The sequence below is a fragment of the Camelus dromedarius genome, chromosome 3 (genome assembly GCF_036321535.1).
Source record: "Camelus dromedarius isolate mCamDro1 chromosome 3, mCamDro1.pat, whole genome shotgun sequence".
In the NCBI taxonomy this organism is placed as follows: Eukaryota; Metazoa; Chordata; class Mammalia; order Artiodactyla; family Camelidae; genus Camelus; species Camelus dromedarius.
Genome location: NC_087438.1, coordinates 60,567,503 through 60,589,014, shown reverse-complemented (window position 1 = coordinate 60,589,014; position 21,512 = coordinate 60,567,503). Strand labels below are relative to the sequence as shown.

The following is a 21,512-nucleotide window of genomic DNA, read 5'->3' as shown; positions in this document are numbered from 1 at the left end:
CTGCTTGCAGAGACACTCATATGCTTAGGTTCAGTGTTTGGCCTCAGGCCAAAGGCTGCAACTAACAGGAAAGTGTCAGCATCTCAATATAATTGCATGTCCCGGAGCCTATTATTGCACTAATAAAAACGCTTTTCAATAAATCTGAGAAAGGAAGAGAAAAAAAAAACACCAGGAAGAAAGGAATTGCCTAAAATACTTTATTATATTTAATAAAATTCTCATTAATGGAAAGAGCAGCTTTCTGCTAAATAAATGTGCTTTAATTTTATTTTCTGATTAATGTGATTTGGGGCAAAATGCAAGTAATACTTTTTTTTTTTTCCAGCATACTTTCTTAAGAGTAAAAATGTTTTCTCAAGGAGAGGGAAGAGGCAGGAGGACCAGGTCGCTGGAAGCTTAGAGTTTAGCTGGTAATTATGTCACTGATGTACTAAGTGACCTTGGGCAAGTGATTTAACCTCTCCATTTCCATATGTAAAATGTTAAAGTTTCATGCTTCAAAAATCTTTGAAATAATAAGGTATTTGACATGTGTACTATCATTTATAATGGGTGCAACAGAGAGTACGTATGCCCACTAAGAATGATCTTAGTCACACACAGCAGCATATCTGAGATGCTTTTTTCTTTTGGCATATTTCATATCAATAATGAACATTCAAAACACCTTTATGGGTATCCTTATAGGAACGAGCCTTAATCATGATAGTATATGAATGCAATCATAAAGATTTTTCTTTTGTGTTTTCTCTAAAAGAAAGAAACAAAAATAAGAGGAATAACTAAATTTTGTGGCTCACTTACTATGGACAATGTTCACAATCATAAAGGGGAAGAAAAGGAAAGGACATTTCTTTTATATTAAGCTTCTACCAAGAGCCAGGTGTTTATATGCATTACCTTTTCTCTTGGTGTTTGTTTAGGAAAATTTCTGGCACGTAGTAGATGCCCAATAAATATTTGTTGGGTGAACAAATCACTTAAAAAAATTCTCAAAATAACCTTATAAAACAAACCTTATCTCCGTTTACGCAGGCGAGAAAGGTTAAAAACACATAAATATTCAATTAAGAGCACACAATTACCAAGTGGCAGGGCCAGGATTTCAGCACTCTTTTGTCTGACTCCAAAACGAGTAACAGGACTTTGGCAGTTTTTGATTAATAGAGGTTACCATTCCACAGTTTATCAATTATTACGATGACTTTATGGCATGAGAAAGAAGTTGACAGGATGAAATTGTGAGTGAACCAGGTTTTTTCGTCTGATACGCAGGAAGTCAAACGCTGAGACGAGAGGTTTGCAAATGAGAAAGGGCTTATTCACGAGGCAGCCAATTGAGAAGCAGAGAGAACAGATCTCAAATTCACCTGTGTGGGATAAAGGTGAGGCGTGGGGAACCTGGGGAAAGGTAATTGGAGATAAGAAAAAGCTGAGGCCAGTCGTTCTGCGCAGGCGTAACTAAGCTACAGAGGGCGCTAGCACGATCCGGGCGTGGCGTTTTCCGCCTTCTGACGTCAAAAGGTCACGGAGCAGACTCCCGCGCATGCCCAGTTAAAGGGTCCGCGGTCCTAACCAGTCTTAACCGGCTGGAGCTGGAACTGAACGCTGCTGACTCCTGGTTTCTGAGAAAACAAGTTGGGCAAACGTCTTACTGTGTGGGCTGTGAGACGCTTGGAGGACATGTAAGTTTTTGTAAAAACAATTCAAGTGAGCTTGGTCAGTAAAGGCAGGTTACAAGTCTGGATCTAACGGATGATTACCCGCGGTTTCAGGGCCACTTACAACCTTTGGACTTAAAGAATCTAGTTAAAACCTTCCATGTAAGAGCTATTTTTGAGTGAATGTGTGAGAGAAAGGGGCGGTGTTGAATGCCTGTCCCTGCTAGAGAAGCGTATTAGCTGCATGGTTCGTGTAGGGTCTTGTGGGCCAAAACCAGGCCACAAGAGCATTCCCCATGCACGGTCGTGGGTAGGAGGAGCTGATGGTGGAAAATTTGAGTTCTGGAAGTAAGGAAGGCTCAAATTCTCTTCTGAGCTGGGAAACCGAGAGGATAAAAGAAAACAGCAGGTGAGAGAAAGTGGTCTGGGCAGATACTGGAAGGAAACTGCTGCTCATGCCTGGGCTTTTCCATCTGACTACTTTGGTAAATGACTGGGGCAGATAACACATTCTGTTATTGGTGGAAGGTTGTCTTTGCTCGGTATGTTAGGTATCATGTATTGCCTCTTGTTTCCAGTCCACCCATCTTTGCCCTGTTTTGTACTACTGGAGTTGGAACCTGTAAACATCTTTCTAAGCCAGTGCTGGCAGTGTTGAATTTCTTGGTACAAAGGGTGGTTTCCCAGTGAGTTTTACCAACACCCCAAAAGGTGGCTTCCTGGCCAGTTTTGCCAACAGCAGCAGTGGCTTCCTTGGAGGGTCTCACCAGAACTCCCAGGCACAGCTTCCCAGAGAGTTTTCCTGGCGTCCCAGAGGATGGTTTCCTCTTCGGCATCCCAACAGGGCTGGCCAGCTGGAAGCTGCCTGTTGGCAGTCCAGGTGGCTCCTCAGTCTCTAATGAGGTTTGACTCTCAGCCCTAGGGATAGCCCTTCTCCAAATTTATTCCTTTGTTGAATACTTTGTCTTAGCCCTAGAAGTAGTGGCTGCTTCCTCACTCTGCTGTTCTCATACTATTTACTATTCTCTTACCCCTTTGTAGTTAATCCTCTGTTACAAGCTAAAAATTCCTTATTTTACATTTTCTCTGTTCACATTTCTGGCATGGTTTCTTTTTCCCTACTGGGCCCTGATCAGTACACCAGCTTGCCTTCAAAAAGCCAAGTCTGAGGCAGAGGCCTTTGTGAGAGTTGTTTATCTGGGGATGGAATCTTAGGGAGCAAAGACAAGGACACAGGGGTGAAACAGGGAGGAGGAAGAACCAAAACAACAGTGTGTCATCAACTCGGTCATGCCAACAGACAGCTGGTTTTTCAATCTCATGGGCCTTTCTAAGAAACCTATGAAATATATTTCAGAGTGGATAGGAGAAAGAATGGAGAAACATTTAGCCATTGGCTTCCTCTCCCATTGTTCAGGGTGAAGGCCTATCACATTGCATCAGCTCAAAGATGGTTGAAATCTGTGTAAAACTGGTTGCTGCTGTGGCGGTTGGAATGAGAGGGGAAGGCAGCAGAATGTGTAAATTGGTGCATAAGATGTGTTTGGTGTAACTACCAAAATAAGAAACGGATATTTAAAAATATTTTCTTGAATGTATTATAAAAATTTAGCTACACTTTCAGGGTGAGAAAATTGTTAGTAAATCAAAAATGTATGAGCTGCAACTTGCTTCCTTCATTTAAAATGTCTAAATCTAATAGGGATGGGTGAGTGGGAGATCAGCCCTGTATGATACAAGCAGTGAGCAGGGCAAAATGCAAGTGATGTTCAATAATGCCATGTTACCATAGGAATTTACTAGGTGACATTGCATTTTACTGGAGCAAGGGGCCCACTGGTTCAAGAAATGGCATTATCTTTGCCAAAGCTAAGAGGTCATAGCAAAGAAGAGGAGAAATTGTCAGAAATTCAAAAGAAATATCGAGGTAGGTCAAGTTGCTAATCATTTAGGGAACAAATTAAAACAAAGGGTGGAAACTGAGTGTTCCAAAATTTTGTTATTCCTGGGGCTATGGATGTTATTGGAGTGAGAAAACTGTAGCTGTAGGTGAATTCTGAAACTGAGTGGGGGTAGTTATGGAGGAATAGTGATACCCTATATTCGTTACCCTCACCAGTAGACATCTTCTGGTCTCCTCCTATCCGTTTTCTGCCTTCCATCTCAACTCAGTGGGAGAGAGAAGTCACTGTCTTCCATATTCTTCCTTCAGGCCGCTTCCTTGCTTTAATGCCTGTAACTTTCTCCCGTCCTCTTCATCTGAGGCCTGTGACATTTTTTTCTATGACTGGTTTTATCTTATTTCCATTTTCTAATCTGTGAGCAAAAATTACAAGGCTTGACAGTTATTTTGAAAATATTTATACGTTTTGATTTAGAAATCTTCAAAAATTTTTGATTTTTTTATTTTAGAGAAATATTTTTAAACGATTTAGCATTTTTGAATTCCAGGAAGCTAGAAGTTTATGTGAATCATGGCAAAAAGATATACAGTTTTCTGCAAAAAGGTTAATTTTTCCAAATAATGTAAAGGTTAGTAGTAGAAGGAAATTGCAGACAAAATTTGGAGATGGCAATAAGAACCAACATTGATGGAAAAGTCAGTTTTTGTGTAAGTTCCTTCATTTGGTGCTTAGAAGTACTACAGAAAGGCATTATCTTAGACTTGTAGCTGAAGAAACTGAGCATAGGGTGACACGAGTAACATGCTCTAGGTCATACGGATCAGCCTTTCTTGGACTCCTATGTCCACAATCATTTCTTCCTTCTCTGAAATCTTGTTGCATATTCCACATGTGGGGTGCTTTTGGCCCTTCTGATATTCAAACCTAGACCGTCAAAATATTTTTAAGTTTGGATTCATCAGTTAGGTTAAAGACAAAGAATATATCTTTAATATCACTGGTACCTGGTAATGCTAAAAGGATGATGAGCTCTGTGTGGTACAGGGAGACGAGTATGCATTTGGTGGATGAATGCCAATTCTGCCACTTCCCAGCTGGTAATTACAGGGAAGTCAGACTTTTTGTGTCTCAGTTTTATTATTTTTTAAAATGGGCCTAACACAACCTATCTGGTAGGGTCTTTAGCATGATTAAAATAGATGCTGTAGCTCAGCAGTTCCCAAAGTGTGTTCTTTGGAATATCAGTTCCAGAAGGTGCTCTACTGCAAGGAAAATTCTTGCTTAAATTACTTTGTAAAATGTAGCGTACTGCATAAGCCTTCTAATAAGTCACCATGCAAATTAGCATATTGAGGAATCTGAGAAGTGCGCAAAGAAAGTAGGCTATTTACCTTTTTCAGCAAGTATTTCTCATACATGTCTGACCAACCAACCATTCTTTTACTTAACATATATTGAATAAGTAGAAGATACACTGAGAAAACACTTTGTGCACTATTATGGTATTCAGATTTTAGGATTTGATCATTAGATTGAAAAGAATTGCATGGCCACAAAATAAGATTGGAATTTAATCTGAAAATGTTATTAAATAAAGAAAAGCAAAGTACAGATGTTTCCATGTGTGTTTAAAAGAATTGTATTTATTCCTATATTGTACTGAAATTTTGGGAAGGATGCAGTAAACTATTAGTAATATAGTGTTCTCTGATGTTGTCAGTGGTGGATAGAAGTCACGTATACATACAGATATATTTACCTTTTTGTACAGTTTCAATTTTTTTACTATGGGCAGGTATCACTATTAAGAGGACAAACTAAGAATGCACCTTAATCTTTGATAATTTTTAATTGATTAAAACTTCAAGAAAACTTTCATAGTATTAAATCATTTGCTAGTTATTATTTTTGTACAAAGGTATTTATGATCAGCAGGCCGGTCTCTAATTTGTTATGTGAGCTTGCCAGTTGGGTAATATAAGTGTGTACCAGTTTTTTACTTGTTAACTTGCAAGCTTCAGCAAAGATGCTGATCTTCCAGATTACTATATCCACATCTCCTACGCTACAGAAACCAATACTAGAGATCCTTAGTAATATTGATCTGTAGAATTATGTTCCTAGTTGATTATTGACTGAAATAAATGTGCAGCCTAAAAATTGGGAGTTATGTTTTATTTGGTGGGAGGACTCGAGGGGCCTCTGACAGCCTGTCAGATTGCTCTGAGGGATTGCTCTGAAGAGGTAGGGGAGGAGCTAGGATATATAGGAGCTTTACAACAAAGACCACGTAGTTTGAACAATAAAAGATGACTTGTTATCTAAAGAAAACCAGGCATCTCAAGTTAAAGAATTTAGTGCTTTTCTATGCATGGGAGGAAGCAAACATTTGGGCTCATTGAGCTCATTCCTTTGACAAGCATCTAGCTATCTAGGGCCAGTATCCTGTCCTTTATTCTGAGTCCCCTCAGGGTGCACCATTGTGAGTGGCTGCAGAGGCTGGGCTGCAGGCTTGTCTTCACTGGGGGGTGGCAGCAGCCACCGATAACTTGATGATTTCAGCATTCTTTGTTTACTGATACGGTTTGCAGTATTTTTTGTTCACATTATTTAATCCAGAATCAACTTACTATATGGTGTTGTCTTTGAGAATCTCAAAATAATTTGTGGAAATTTTATTAGTTGTATGAGATTTCATATTTCTTGGCTTAAGAAGTTGAAACTACATTTAGGCTAATAGACTGATTCTGAAAGGTCACATTGTGGCATCTTAACAGTTTCAAATCCAAAAGGTACAAAGTGTTATAAAGTATATCCTATACATCAATTTCTTACAAAGCAGAAGAGGTGGATTTGAATTTGCTGTGATCGATAATATAAACAGGAAAGAAAGAAAAAGCTTCTGTTCCTACTCACAACATAAAGAAGGTAATTTGCAATGTATTTCCAGTATATGAGGTACTTAAAGCACATTTGGCAACACTTAGCAGTAAGTGGCAAATCATCGTTATGTCTCTGGGTACCTACATACCCTCATCTATCCGGTGTTGGGGCATTAGAACAGTTCTGTGGCTGTATCTGCTCTGTAGTCTTGCCAGTCTTTTGATTTTTAAATTTTGCCTTAAGTCAACCAGTCTGGTTTTTAAAAGTTGTTCCTTGAAGATGAGTGGAATCTACTGGTTTCATCCCTAGTAGGGGGAGAAAAATAGAGATGGCTTCTTGTTTTACTAGTATCCATCCATCCTTTCCCTGCCCAGCCCCCTGGTTCATTCTTCATTACTGATTTCCCAATGGGCCCCACCCTCCGATCTCTAGCTAGAAAATTCACCGTTTCTTAGTGGAGTGGAATTTCCTGTTTGATATCTATCTAAAAATAAAGTTAGAGGAAAAAAAGAAGAGGAAGTTAAGAAACGTCAAAAGGAATGCTCTGGAGGACATGTTCTTCAGAAGTGGCAGATTAACATTTAAACCAATAAAGGAGAGAACAGAATAGCAGTTTCTCTAGGTGTCTTTTTAGTCTTTCTTGTTTCTTTCCCAGTGCTCTCAATTTTGAGAACTGGTAGGCAACAAAGAATGGTTTTATCAGCCCAAGAACAATGTGCTAAATTAGTACGAGTGAGGAAACAGTGATCAGTTAGATGAAGTTTGGAATATTGGGAGAAATCTGCTCTTTGTTCCCCACAGTTGGGAACATTTGAGAAACAGTTACATATTTCTACCAACATTAGGGTTAATCTTTATTGATACTTAAACATTTTAGAAAATTATAAAGCAGAGATATGATGAAGATAACCTGTATTAATTTGTTTTACCATGTGTTAGGCACTATCTGAAGTACTTTATATGTAGTAACTCGTTTAACCATAATGTCCACTCAGTGAGGTAGGTGCTATGAATATTATTTCCAACTTAGATAAGGAAAATGAGGCAAAGAAAGGTTGAATAACTTGCTTAGTCTCAGAGCTAGTGAGTGATAGGATTGGGTCCCAGGCAGTCTAGTTCTAGAACTAGTGTCCTTAGCCATTATATAATGCAACACAATCTCTTGATGAATATAAAAAATTACAGATGTAAGAAAATGATTTTACGTAATATTTGCATATTTCACTTGCTAGTCTTACGTATTTTATCTTAGAGAAGGAAGGATTTAGGAGAGTGGTAGTAGTGAGAACTAGTATTAATTGAATATCTGCTAAGTGCTGGGCCATTTACATGCATGAAGAAATGGAGAGAGCATCTGTTTGGATGCTTCATTTAAGCTCAGGGGTTAGCAAACTTCTGCTGTAAAGGGCTAGATAGTAAATATTTTAGGTTTCGTGGATCATATATGTCTCATTTCTTCCTCTGCCTTTTCTTTTTCCTCTCTTCCTACTACTTTTAAAAATGTAAAATTATTCTTAGTTTGGAGCAGTACAATCCACATTTTCTTTTAGATCCTAGTTTTCCTAACCAGCCTCAAAAATTGAGCTGAACTTGCTTGCTTATATGTTGAAAAGGTAGGATAAGTTTCAGAAGACAGTTCATCAGAGTTCTGATTCCACTCAGCAGAGACCCTCTTTGTATTGAATTTTTCCTTAGGCTTCTTCCTTCTCCACTGTGAGGTGGCTGTGCAGAACAACTAGGGTTTCATGCTTCCTTATTTATATTTGAGGGATGATATGGTGTGGAAGAGGGGGCTTCTGCTGATAAACACAAAGCACAAATCTGAGCATCACTCTGGACAGACCTTGTCCACATCTTAAACTAATGATTCCTAAGACCAGGAATTTATGATACTGATTGGCTTAGGCATGAGTTGCAGGAACTCTCAAGTTGCAGCAAGAGAGGTGGGGTTTTCTGTGGCTCCAACTCATTAGTGTGGAATGGGTCCTAAGATTTTGCATTTTTAATGATATCCCAGGTGATGTTGACAGTTTCTGGTCCATAAATCACACTTTGAGTAACAAGATTTATCTAAACCTAAACAGCATAACTGTCAAATAATGAGGTATTGTTAGAATAAATTTTGGGCAGGTAATCACAATGTCTAGAATTTTTTAGAATTATATTTTCTGTAACTTAAAAGTCATGCATGCACAGTATGTGGGTTAGCTTCAGGATATGAATAATAGCTATTGCCAAAATTCTATAGTAAGAGAAGATGTTTTTCATAATATAGAAAAATGTAGAGCTCCCAGGCCAATCCTGGAGGGAGGCATGGAGAAGTAGAGATAAATGTGGGAGAGGAAGCCAGAAAGAGAGAAAAATAGACAGACCACCTTATGTGATCACACTTGAATGCTTGTGAAAACTGAAACAAGTATACTGATGCTCATGTGGAGTGAGGCATAGGTAAAATTTGGGGAAGCCAGAGCCTGAAAGACAAAGGTCACCAATGTGTGTAAGAGGTGCCAACTCAAAGGACTAGGGAGTTCTCACAGCCCAGGTAAAGCCACCCAGTTTTAAACATCCCAGTTATATGCAGTATGTTATTAATGACTACAGCAACTTTCTGAGTTGGGTATTAATCCTTGGTTTTAAAGTGAGAAAACTGAACCTCTGAGATGTTGGAGAACCTGCCTATGGTTTCACAAAAAGCAGATTAGGAACTTGAGTCCCAACTAGTCTAATTATAAAACTCAAAGCTCGTTTGATTAAACTAGCCATTTTCCTCCCAAATTGAGCAGAAACCCTCAAAAACCTTCTATAAAATGAAAAGTTAAGCGGGTCCAGCTGTGGCTTAAGAATGTCTTTATGGAAGGATTTGGGGGCAACAACCTGTTTGCAGGTATGTTGTTGCTGGGAGTGTGTCTTTTTACTTAGGCTGTACATTTGTTTGAGATGGCTTTTTGGGAGTCAGGTAAATCTCCTCCAACCCACTCTTTCATGGTGTCCCTGTGTGGGACCTCAGTGCGTAGCAGAGACAAAATTGAACTTCTCTCTTGCTGTCTCTGAAGCATCTCAAAAGAACCTTAAAGTGAAAACTGCTTAAGTATTTATTTCCTGTTACTCCTAATTTTATAAGTGAGGAAACTGAAATCCAGAGGTTTAAAGTGAACTGTCCAGGGCAACACAGCAAGTAAGCACAGGAGTGACTCCAAAGTTTATTAAACCGAAGTGCTTAGAGAGAGATTAATTTCTTTTGTTTGTATTTAAAGTACAAATAAGAATTAGGACAATTGCCTCAAGTGCTGAAGTATTTTGAAGTTTGTGGAAAGTAGACTATTTTAGATTTAGAATTTGCTTTCTCTATAGAAGCAGGATCAAATGAGGCATAATGAGATGCACTTTCAGAGTTTCTCTTAGTATAGTAGAGTTTTATTATTTATTTTGGTTTTATAATGTCTGTTATAATATAATTCTGAAGATTTGGTTAATGTTTTATCAGAACAATGTTTCTTTTCTTTTAAATGTCTGATTTTACACAAGGAACCACATTCTTATAACTTCTGCTACATACAGAGGCCATTTTTTAACCAGCAGAATGTGTTTCTGAATTTAGATTAAAATCAGTGACAGTTTAAAGGAAATTCACTTTACATAAGAATGTTCTTTTTTCTTTTCAAGCTTTACTTAAATTAAATGACATATGCATCTATGTTATTTTGATTTTATAACTGTCAATTATATTGTTGTTAATTACCAGTAGGGCCGTGTTCTAAAAGTATCTCTTAAGAAATATTGAAGAATAAATTCATCTGAATTCAGTATTGACTCTGCCTTCTATTAGGCTTTTAGCCAAAATGTGGCTCAGTAGGGTGAATACAGTAACTGTAGCAATATAATAGCTTCACCCTTGGAAATCCTTTGGCGTAAAATGGTAACCACAAGGTCAAAGGGACATATCTTGACAACAGTGCCTTTCACTGGTGCAGACGGTCAACTAAAGGACAACACACAATGTTACAAGCTAGATCTATAATTCTAATGGCTCAACTATTTGGCAGGAAGCATCATACACATAAAAACATAAAAAATATTCATGTTCCTCCAAATCTTATTTCCCTGGTAGAAATGAAAAGACAAAGGACTGATACAAGAAGAGGGAGGGAGAGAGACAGAGAAAGACGAATGGAGAAGAGGGGAGGGGAGGAGGCTGGAGGCTGTTGTAGTTGGTTTGTTGGTTTGGGCTTCTGTAAAGTTGTTCAGAATTATCTTATCTTCTGTATACAGAAGATATATATACATATACAGAAGATAAGATATCTTCATCATAGTTTAATTTGTGTCCTTGAGTTCTGTTGCTCCTCGCTTCTTTCCCACACTCATCACTAGAATAAGCAGCGTACTTATTCTACTGGCATTAGGTGAAAAATCGCATACATTCTCTAATACTTCCTCTGGAAAGCATTCTTTTTTCATTCTTGATTTAGGGATTCTTGTTTTTCCTATTAAGGAAAAAATTACATGTTCTTTTTTCTTTTTTTTTTTTTTTTTCAGGTATATTAGTAGCTATAATAAGTGAGAGGACCACCTTGCCGGTAATAGTATTTACTTACAGAACACAAGCAGTTTCTATTTGAAGGTTTCAGGTCCCAAATGTTGGTATAACTCCCTAGTGAAGAAGGTAAATATAGTAAATCCAGATTTGCTATGGATAGACAACTTAGGGATTATTTGTGTTTTTTATTCTGTTGACTTACAGTTTCAGTCTTCTTATTTTCTATAGAATTAAGCATGATACGTTTCATATGATACAAATCAAATATCAGTTCACATGAAGTAAAATAAGGAGCCATCACTTAAAAGACTTTTCCCCTAAATCCAAGGCTGGACGTATTGACATTCCTGCATTTCCCAACACACCTGGTGTTTCTCCTCATTCCATTCTGTACTTAAGGGAATCAGAATATGCCACCTCAAAATAGACCATGTTGGCATAAAGATTTTTTGAACGGAAGGCAATTAAACAGCAGACACAGGAAGAATTATTTGTCCTCCCCCTTTCTACCTAAAGGCAGGGCATACATTTAATTTCTCTTTGTGGGGGTATGCCCCCCTCTCTCCTGGAGGAGTAGGAGAACAACCGTTTGCACTGGAGGCAGAGAGTGGGCACTGAGATGAGTCTGTATAAACAAACTTTATTGAGATAACCCTCATCTTCCATTAATTTCCTCTCACATATTTACCTTCTCACAGTTTACCTCCCGTAGAAGCCTGGATCTCTTTTACTTTGTCTTGTCACTTCTCCACAATTTATAGCCCTTTAAGTTGGTATATAAGCCTCCAATTCTAACCACTCCTTTGAGTTCACTTGTATGTATGCTCACTGTATGTATAAAAAAGCTGCTTTTTCTCCTGTTAATCTGTCTTTTGTCTGTTTAATTCATAGGGTCTGACTAAACCTAAGAGGGTAGAAGAAGTTTTTTTTCCCCCTCTTCTACAATGCCTATCTGGAAAACTCAGATTTCTATTAAACAGAAAGTTTGTTGCTTATTTATACTGAATAACTCTATGTGATTAGTCTGTTCAGTATAAAACCCAAATTATGATAGAATGGTCACTAGTCATATCTTTTTTATTTAAAAACTAAAAAGTTTAGCACTGTATTTGCTTAATTGAAAGACTGTATACAGGGAAATAATATTTTTTGCTATGTTAAGGTCTTTGCACTCCACCTCTCCTCCTGCCCAACTCAGAACTTGCCATCTTGATTATTTGTTTCAGTAAGTTAAATGAAAGCATTTACTGAGAGACAGTGAGTCAGTGAACCTAATTCTAAGAATGATGTGTAGATTAGTAGTTTGGAGATTTGGATTCTGTTTGATTCCTTCTGATGGATCCAGGGAACTGGGCACTATGTAAATCTGGAGGTCAGGGACTGGATTTGTATCCAAGAATAGGGTGGTGATGGTAGGGGCTGAAGTTCAAGGGGAGAAGCAGTCTACAACCAGGGCATCTATTCAAAAAGTGAGATAGGAAGAGGACAAGGGACTAGACTGAGAAGTCAGGGGTGCTGAGATTGTAGAATAGTGGAGTGGCTGAGTTGGGGACAGGTTTGGAGAATGATGGAGAGAAAAAGTAGTTCTGTGCCTTGAACCAGTGTGCTGAGTTAATATAATGGATTATAAGCAGGGATAACACATGTTAGTCCTGGTCTTATGTCCTATGTGATTTTGGCCACATTTCCCTTTTCATGAACATATACTATTTCAATTCCATTTTAATCTCTGTAAGAACCAAATTACTAAGCCTCTTCACAGTTTCATTCAGTGATCCATCTTGACTCTTGGTAAGAGAAGGACTAATTTTTCTTTCTAAATTCAACTTGATTTGTTAAGATATACTAGAAAGATAGAAGAAACTCTGAGCAGGTAGAAATCTAGCAGGCAATCATCAGGTTTAATATTGTTTAAAGGAAGATTCATGTCATTTTTGATTGCTTAGGGCAGTGTTTCTCAAAGTGTGTCCAGAGGAACACTTGTATATGATAAAAAGTAACTCATTGAGAATATATAGAGTTCTTTAATTCAGGACTCCTCAGAACCATTATTATGCTAAGTAATATGATGTTCAGTACTGAAACAATTAATTTCTTGAGGTCATTTCCATCTTGAAGTTTAACAGAGCTATTAGAATCATGTTAACCCAATACAGAATCAAGATAGGATAAGAAATTATTTTTCAAATAATTTTTATTCCTCTTTTCCCCAGATAATTATTTCCAAGAGAAAGCATCAGGAGGTTGATTCCAAGTGTTCAGTGGTTAAATTCTGTGGTAAATTACCTTGGCTTCTATTGAAGTAATAATCTGATCATTATGTGGGGAGAGATTAGTCCATTATGTTTTTGACATTCGTAGAGCTTTAAAGGCTGTTGCAGCCACTAACTGCTTGGGAATTCTGACTCCTGGGGTCTACAAGGTCCTGCCTCCTTGGGCCAACTCACTTTCTTTCATTTTAGTTCAGTCACTGGAAATACTGGAAATTAGCACGTTCCCTCAGTTTCAGATTTCCTTTTCTATTCTGCTTCAGAAAGGGTCTTTGATTATCATCCTGTTGGGTGAAATGGTTTTCTAACCCAGTAAAAGGCTGACACTAAACAGAGATGAAAAAGGAATCACTTTCTCTCTAAACTTGCACTGCTAGTTGACTGACAGATGGTCCTCTGCTTGGGCGTTCCCTCAGAAGGGCCAAACCACCGTGAATTCCAAATAAATTTTGCTCTGTGAAGTAACACTGTCAACAAGAAGTTCTTGAAAGGTTTGATTTTTTTTTCTTTGCCCCTGAGAACAACAAGGTAACACCTATGGACAGAATATAAATTGGACAATTTTGTATTTAAAATTGATAAAGTAAATTTTTTTAATGCCTAATTTAGAGGAGGTTCTAAATACTGGTTATTGGTAAAAATTTAATCTACACACTATAAATACATACTTATTGACATGTCCAAGAAAACATAATCACATACTACTTTAAAACGTCACATTTATTAGTAGGGGGAAAAGGGAGCCTTTCAGTTTTCCTTGTTCCTTCAAAAAGTAAAGAATACCTTAAAACCCTTTAACAGCATTTCTTTTATTAGTAGCTGAAAGAAATCTCAAGGAGAGGTGGATACTTTAAAAATAAAAGGAGCAACCTGAAAAGGTGCTCATCTTTCTGAAACCTCTATTGTTCAGTAATGCCTAATGTTAGACATTAAAGGTTTGCATGTTCATCATCATATTTTATTGAAGTTGGTAATAATTTACTTATTATCTGCAATGGGTTTCTGAAAAATATTTCTCTTTCCATTAAGGATTTCATTTCCAGCATTTGCTTGTCAGTTAAATCCTCACATCGTTAATGTAACTTCTCATCATAGGCAAAATTGAATATTCATGCCTAGCTCAAATCACTGTTATTTTGGCCTCTTACTTTTTTTTCCCCCCTGAAAGTATAATTGTTAACCCATCACTTTACAGCTGAGATTGTTAAATTTCCTGAGACTGCATTGGTTTGTGAATGTAACTTGGTTTACATTTGGTCATTTTTCCATGGGCAGTAGTTTCTGCTCTTAATCTTGACCAGGTCCAGGTACGTCATTTAGCCTTTTGCTCTTTGCTAGCTACTTTAATTAACTCTTTGGTAGTATTTCAGGTCCTGAAGCCATGCTATTTTAATCCTTCTTACAGTGCCTTACCTGCTTGTGTGCATAGCAAATAAAACCCTTTAATATTGATCATCCCCTCAAATGTCTGACCTTCACCCAAGGAATTAATTTCCTTGTCTGAAAGACACTTGAAGAGTGTTTTTAGATGGTCAACCTTCGACTAGATGATCTCTCAAGCCCTTTCCAATCATAAGCTTTCAGGATTCTATTTGCTGATTTATCTTACTTTAGGTGAATCAACATTTATGAGGCTTGCCTTCAAATACACTTTTTGAGGTCAAGGACCACATTTTCCTTAATCTGTATTATAGAAGGATAGAGTTTGTCCTGCCCCACCTCCCATACACCATATTTGTTCCTTACACATACCCATCTGCCTTCTGAGGCCAAGTTCAGGTTGAACTAGGATAATAGTAAGAGGCCTTTGGTAATGTACCACAAGGTAAAAGAAGAGATAAAAACTTTTTTTGCATAACTCACAGGAATGATGATATTCTGGAAACTGGTGATCCTTGGTGTTTTTAAAAGAAGTCTGATTGTCTTGTAGCTGCTTGATTTTAAATCATAATTATTGAAAGAATCTTTCCTTTGTCTCTAGAAGGAAAAAAAAAGACAAACCTTAAGGGACAAATAAGGAAAGCTTTCTTAAACTTGATGAAACATTGGCAACTAGTCTAAAGTTGAATATGAGAGGATTTGAAGGTAGCAAAGGGTAGGGTGGGTGTTGGTGGGAAGCAAATGGTTTTAAAGAACTCTAGGACCTGTCACGAAGGAGAGAGAAGAGGTTTGGGGGAAATAAGAAGGCAGAGAGGATGCAAGCCTGCTGTATCTACTTAGGAGCGGGTGTGGCTGGAATGAGCTAGATATGATGTAGAAACATCGGGTGGATGCTGTATGGATTACAGTTTATGACTTGAGCCTGAGTATGCTTAGGGATTTTGTTTGTTATTGCTTAGTTAACAAGATATTATTTTGATAATGGATTATATAGTTTTATCTTTCTACAAAGGTTACATAGTTAATATGCAATTAATATTTATTTAGGAGGTATTTATTCTGAAACATACATAGTGTCAATGATTAATGCAAGTCTTCAGAATGTAAACTCCTAGAAAGTAACCCCCCTACAGAACATGCTGTTTATGAGACTAAGTGAATTCAGTTCTCTCTTTGTCTTTCTCCCTGATGGCACACATATTGTTTCTGGTCGTACTTAGCCATTTACTGGTTGGCTTACTATCAGAATTATTTGGGGAAAGAGAGAGCCTAATTAATATTAAACATTAACAATAATTTGAGCTTATGTTCACAGGTTTCCTAGTAGAGGAATGTGCCAGCCCTGGGTGATCAGTATGAATTAATGGTGGGTTCTGCTGCTGGCCAGAATCACTATATACTGTTTAGCTTACAGATTATTTTGGATAGTATTTTTGATATAGTAGAACTTTTTGATATAGTAGAACTCATTTCACTAATCCACAGATCCAGTAATTCTCAAACCAACCTCACCCTTCTCTCTCTACTTTCAGTAAAGTTTATTAATAGCAGAGAGCTGTCATGAAATCTCATATTAACAAAGAATTCATTACCTCTGCAAAAAAAAATGCTAGAGTAATTTATTGGTCTATTACTAAATAATCTAATAAAAATTGAAATGCAAGTCTATCAGGTAGAAAGAACTACTAGTACACTGTTTTGTGATATGAAATCATAGTGGTTCATCTTGTCCATACGCATAAAAAGTACTTACACTGGTTGATTTGCTTTGTTCTTTAATAAAGTTCTTCATTAGTATGATAGTAAAACTTCAGAAGAACACTTAATAGATGAATTTTGTTAGATTACTAGGAACAGTCAGCAAAAGTAGGAAGGATGTTAAATGTCTAAATGGGTGGAACGAACATAAGATTGTTATGTATATGTCTAATTTTTTTTATCTCCACCCTCCATAACAATCCAGTACGATGTCTTACCACATTTACAGTTCGTATAACAGAACACACTGAAAGAGGGTCCATAAATGGCAAACTGTAATAAATTTTCCATACAAATGATGAGTTAACTATCTGGGGAAAAAAAAGCAACAGGCCAGAATAAGTGATTTGAACTAGGCATGAATATTCAATTCTGCCTATGAAGAGAAGTTACATTAGTGATGTGAGGATTTTACTGACAAGCCAATGCTGAAAATGAAATCTTAATGGAAAGAGAGTTTTTTTTCCAGAAACCCATTGCAGATAATAAGTAAATTATCACTGATTTCAATAACACATGATTACTGCATAGCAGCTAATTCATTATATGCTACTTGAACTTTGGTTGAACAATAGTGTTTCACTCTGAGTATAACTCAGTTCAGCAATTCACAATTTGAGTGCCTACTATGTGTATCCTGTGTATGGATATCTTAGTTAAAATTGAGAAGAAACCCAATTCTGCTGTAAGAGCCCTCCACTGTGTTTTAATCAGTTGAGGGAAGTGCTAAATAACTGCAGTAATACCACATTCACACAGCAAATATCCAGGAGCACCTGCTAAATTTGCCCTCATTGTAACTGCGTAACAGAATGTTAAATGGGAAAATTTGACTCAGGGACCAAGATATGGTAATATAAGCCAGGGAGATGTACCACATGCTGTATATTTTAGATTAAAATGATTGGGAACTGGCTTTAGAGCTGCTGAGCCCTTTGATTATTTTGAGCATATAAAAAGGTAGAAGGCTGAAATTTCTAGATAATTTGGTGAGTAGGATTTCTTTGGGAAAAGCGGAGTTATGATTCCTTCCCTCTCCCTTACCATCCCAAATCAAGACAGGTGGGGAAATGCTTTATAAGTGTTTTGTAAAATTGAAAGCACACAGTAGACCAGGTTAGAATCTGAGAAAAAATGTAAAGCCTTTGGCAGCTAAATAGAGGCAATGTCTAGGGATCTTGATGCTGTACTTCTCTTACCTCTACCACAGCCAAAAGAATTTACATTTTAAGGAAGAGATGTGTCACTTCAGTAGAAATGTTTTTTGGGCACTTTTATATAGGGATCCTGCCATAGGGAAGCTCTTGTAGTAAGAGGCTGTGGAGTGTACCACCTGGAATCTGCAGCTGAGGTGTGATCAGCAGCCCTTGGCTAAAGAGGAGGGACTTTCTATGACAGAAGAGTGGCGTTCAGAGGGACTTGGATGGAAAGATTGTGGAGAACTTGTAAACGTATCCTTAAGAGAAAGAGTCGACTTTTAAATATCCATCTGTTCTAGAGAGTATGATGCCATTTTATCTTTCTTTCCTCTAATACCTTCAACCCCAGAGGAGCTGGGAAACTGTGGTTATCCAGCTGTTAGAAGTATAGAAATCCCAAAATGGAGAGAGAGAGAAAGAACGAGAAACAGCTACTCTTCCTTTCCTGAGCTAGATGTCTTCTCAGCTGGGAAAATTAAAAATTAAAGGATTTAATTGAGACATAAAAGTGTTGTGATATGGAGGACTTCTTTTTCCAGAAAGATAGAGTCGATATTGTTTCCTATATTTCCCTCATTAAGTAGGGCTAAAATCCTGGACATTAAATATAAAACAAACCTAAGTAGACTGAACATTGTAGAGAGGAAGACAGAACTGCTAGGGAACTTGGGACCTGAGGGGTGACATGGTAGTGAGTTCCTTGGGTTTTCTTTTTCTTTTTTTCAGTAGATCACAGACTGGGTATTCCTCCATTTCTGGAGAAGTCAGTAGTCCAGAAATGCCAATGGGTGCAGACAACTTAAAAACAAAAAAAGAAAAAGCAAAAAATAAAAAAACCCCACACAACAACTTCCTGCTCTTTGTCACTAAAGGACCAGTCTACCAAGACAGGAAATTTTAAGATAATAACTTTTCTACCTAGCCAACTACAACAGAAAAAAATGGTTGCCCCTCCACCACCTGGAATCTAAAAACAAACAAACAAACAAACCTCCTAGAACTAATAAATGTGTTCAGCAAGGTCACAGGATACAAAGTCACAAAATCAACACACAAAAATAAATTGTATTTCCATATACTATGAATGAACATATGAAAATTGAAATTAAGAATACAATATTATTTGAAATCCTCTTAAGAGAGAAATACTTAATAAACTTAAAACATGTTCAGAATTTTTATAAATTAGAAAATTAAAAAATCTAAGTAATGGATGTGATATGTTCACGGACTGGCAGACTAAACATAGTGAATATGTCATTTCTCCCCAAGTTAATATATAGGTTTAATGAAATCCCTAACATAATCCCAGCAAGAATTTTATAGATATAGGCAAGTTTTTTTCTAAAATTTGTATGGGAAGGCAAAGATACTCTTACCACTGAAAGAATTTTGCAAAAGAAAAATAAAGTGGGAGGAATCATTTAATCCAATATCAAGAATTATTATATAGCTATTGTATTCAAGACTGTATAGTATAGAGGAGAGATAGGCTTCTAGATAAAAGATCAATGTAACAGAATAGGAAGCTCAGAAGTAGCTCCCCTAAAATCCTAAGGCTAGTGATATTTGACAAAGATGCAAAAGTAACTCAATGGAGAAAGGGTAGTCTTATCAATAAATAATGCTGGATCAATTGGCTATTTATGGGTAAAAGTATGAACCTTGACCTAAACCTCACAACTATGAAAATTAAGTCAAAATGAGATTGTAAATTTAAATTAAAAATATAAAAATAAAACTTTTAGATGATAAAACACAAGAAAATGTTTGAAACCTGGGCTTGATAAAGAATTCCTAGATGTGACACCGAGAACATGATCCATAAAAGAAAAGAATAATAAATTAAACTTTATCAGATTTAAAAACTTCTGCTTTGTGAAAGATTAAGAGGATGAAAAGATAAGGTACAGACAAGGAGGAAATATTTGCAAACCATACATCTGACAAAGGATTCATATCTGGAATATGTAAAGAACTCTCAAAACTCAATAGTATAAAGAGTTCAGATAAATAATTTAGAAAATGGGTAAACTGGGGAGGATAAATGGATTCTAAATAAGTATGTGAAAATATATTGATCATAACTAGGCATTAGGGAGATGCAAATTAAGACCACAAGTAGGTATCACCACACACCTATTAGAACAATGAAAACAAACTGACAGCATGAAAACCTGCCTAGGATGAAGAGAAACTGGATCTCTCATACATTCCTGTTGAAATTGTAAAGTGGTACAGCCATTCTGAAAACTAGTTTGACCGTTTTTTTTTAAAAAAAAACCAACCCAAACCATTTTCTGTATGACCCTGCAGTCCCAGAGAAATGGAAACTTATGTCCACACAAAAATGTGTACATGACCATTCATAGAAACTTTATTCATCATAGTCAAAAACTGAAAACAACCAAGATGGTTCTCAGTAAGTGAATAATTGCCCAACCTGGTACATCTATACTATGGAATACTACTCAGCATTAAAAAGGAATAAATTATTTATACATGCAACTACTTCAGTGGATCTCAAGAACATTATGCTGAGTGAAAAAAAAAAACCCAATCTCAAAAGGTTACATTAAATATATTCTTGAATTTACAAAATTATGGAGAGGGAAAGAAAATTAGTGGTTGCCAAGAGTTAGAGGTGGCATTGGTGTGACAGTTAACAGGTAGTTTAAGGGAGATCTTTGTGTTAACAGAATAGTTTGATAGTGTGATTGCAGTGGCGGGTACACAAATTAATACATGATAAAATGATGTAGGACTGTACACAGAGATTCTATCAATGTCAACTTCCTGGTTTTGATACCATACCAGTTATGTAAGATGTAACCATTGCAAGGACTAAGTGAAGGGTCCGTAGAACCTCTCTGCAACTTCCTGTGAATATGTAATTATTTCAAAATAAGAAGTTAAAAAAAAAGTATTTGTGACTTAAAGTGATTGTTATAGTTTCTATGACCTGAAAATAAGCAGAAATGTCATAGAACTTCCAATTTTTGTACCAAGTGGGGAAGAATTGCTGTGTTCATTGGTCAATCAAAAGAGAAGATCAAGTTGTTTATATGATTGTACTCCATGATGACTGCTTGCTCATTGTACCCCTGATTACTTATAATACTTGCTTTCTTAAAATGCTTTATTCCTTTGTTTTTGATGACATGACACTCTTCATCTTACCTATGTTTCTTCTCAAAAAGTCTTTTTAGTATTCTCTCTTTAATTTGATGGAGACATCAGCCGTCTAGTCACCTAAGTCATAAACCTTTGACTCATTAACCTTTGTTTCTTTCCCATCTTCATCACTCTAGTTCCACTTCTCCATATAATCACTCACCAAGTCCTGTTGACTCCACTTTTTGACATTTTTCTTACTACTACTTTCCTTGTTTTTCCCTTCATTTTCTTTCACCTAAATTACTATGACCATTTCAACATCCACTTACATCCCTGTAGGCTTGATCATCCTAGCTCCATCCTCCAGCAACCAGCCAGAGTGATCTATCTACAATGCATTTGACCCTGTCATCTCTAGCCTAAAGCCTTTCAATTGTTACCCATTGCTTAACAGGAAAATTTGCAACCCCCTGACTTGCCAGCCAAGGTTCCTGAGTCAGCTATCTCCCAGCCTCTCTAGGCTAACTCTTCTTTATAGCCTGACTCATGTTTGTTACAGATTCATTCTCTGTGCATGCATTGTTCATGATCTGTCCTCTGGCTTTATTGTTGTCTTTGCTTGGAGTACTTATATACACATATACACACCTCTTATAATTTTAAAGGCTCAATTCAAGACTTGAGGCTTCCAGGAAATCTTCTCTGACCCTCTTAGGTTAGGTCATGTTCCCATCTCTGTGCTTCCCAAATTGCTCTATAACTTAGTCTGTGCCTGTTGCTATAAGTGTGGTCTTAATTTA

The 21,512-nt window shown here is 36.9% G+C and overlaps 1 long non-coding RNA gene across 1 annotated transcript in view; it reads left to right on the top strand.

The window, feature by feature from the left end:
• Positions 1 to 1,599: 1,599 nt before the first annotated feature.
• LOC116152064 (uncharacterized) overlaps positions 1,600 to 21,512 on the top strand; it is a 659,999-nt gene continuing 640,086 nt past the window's right edge. The window contains exon 1 of the long non-coding RNA XR_010379120.1: positions 1,600 to 1,688. This is a non-coding gene — a long non-coding RNA (uncharacterized LOC116152064). The remainder of the gene's footprint in view (positions 1,689 to 21,512) is intronic.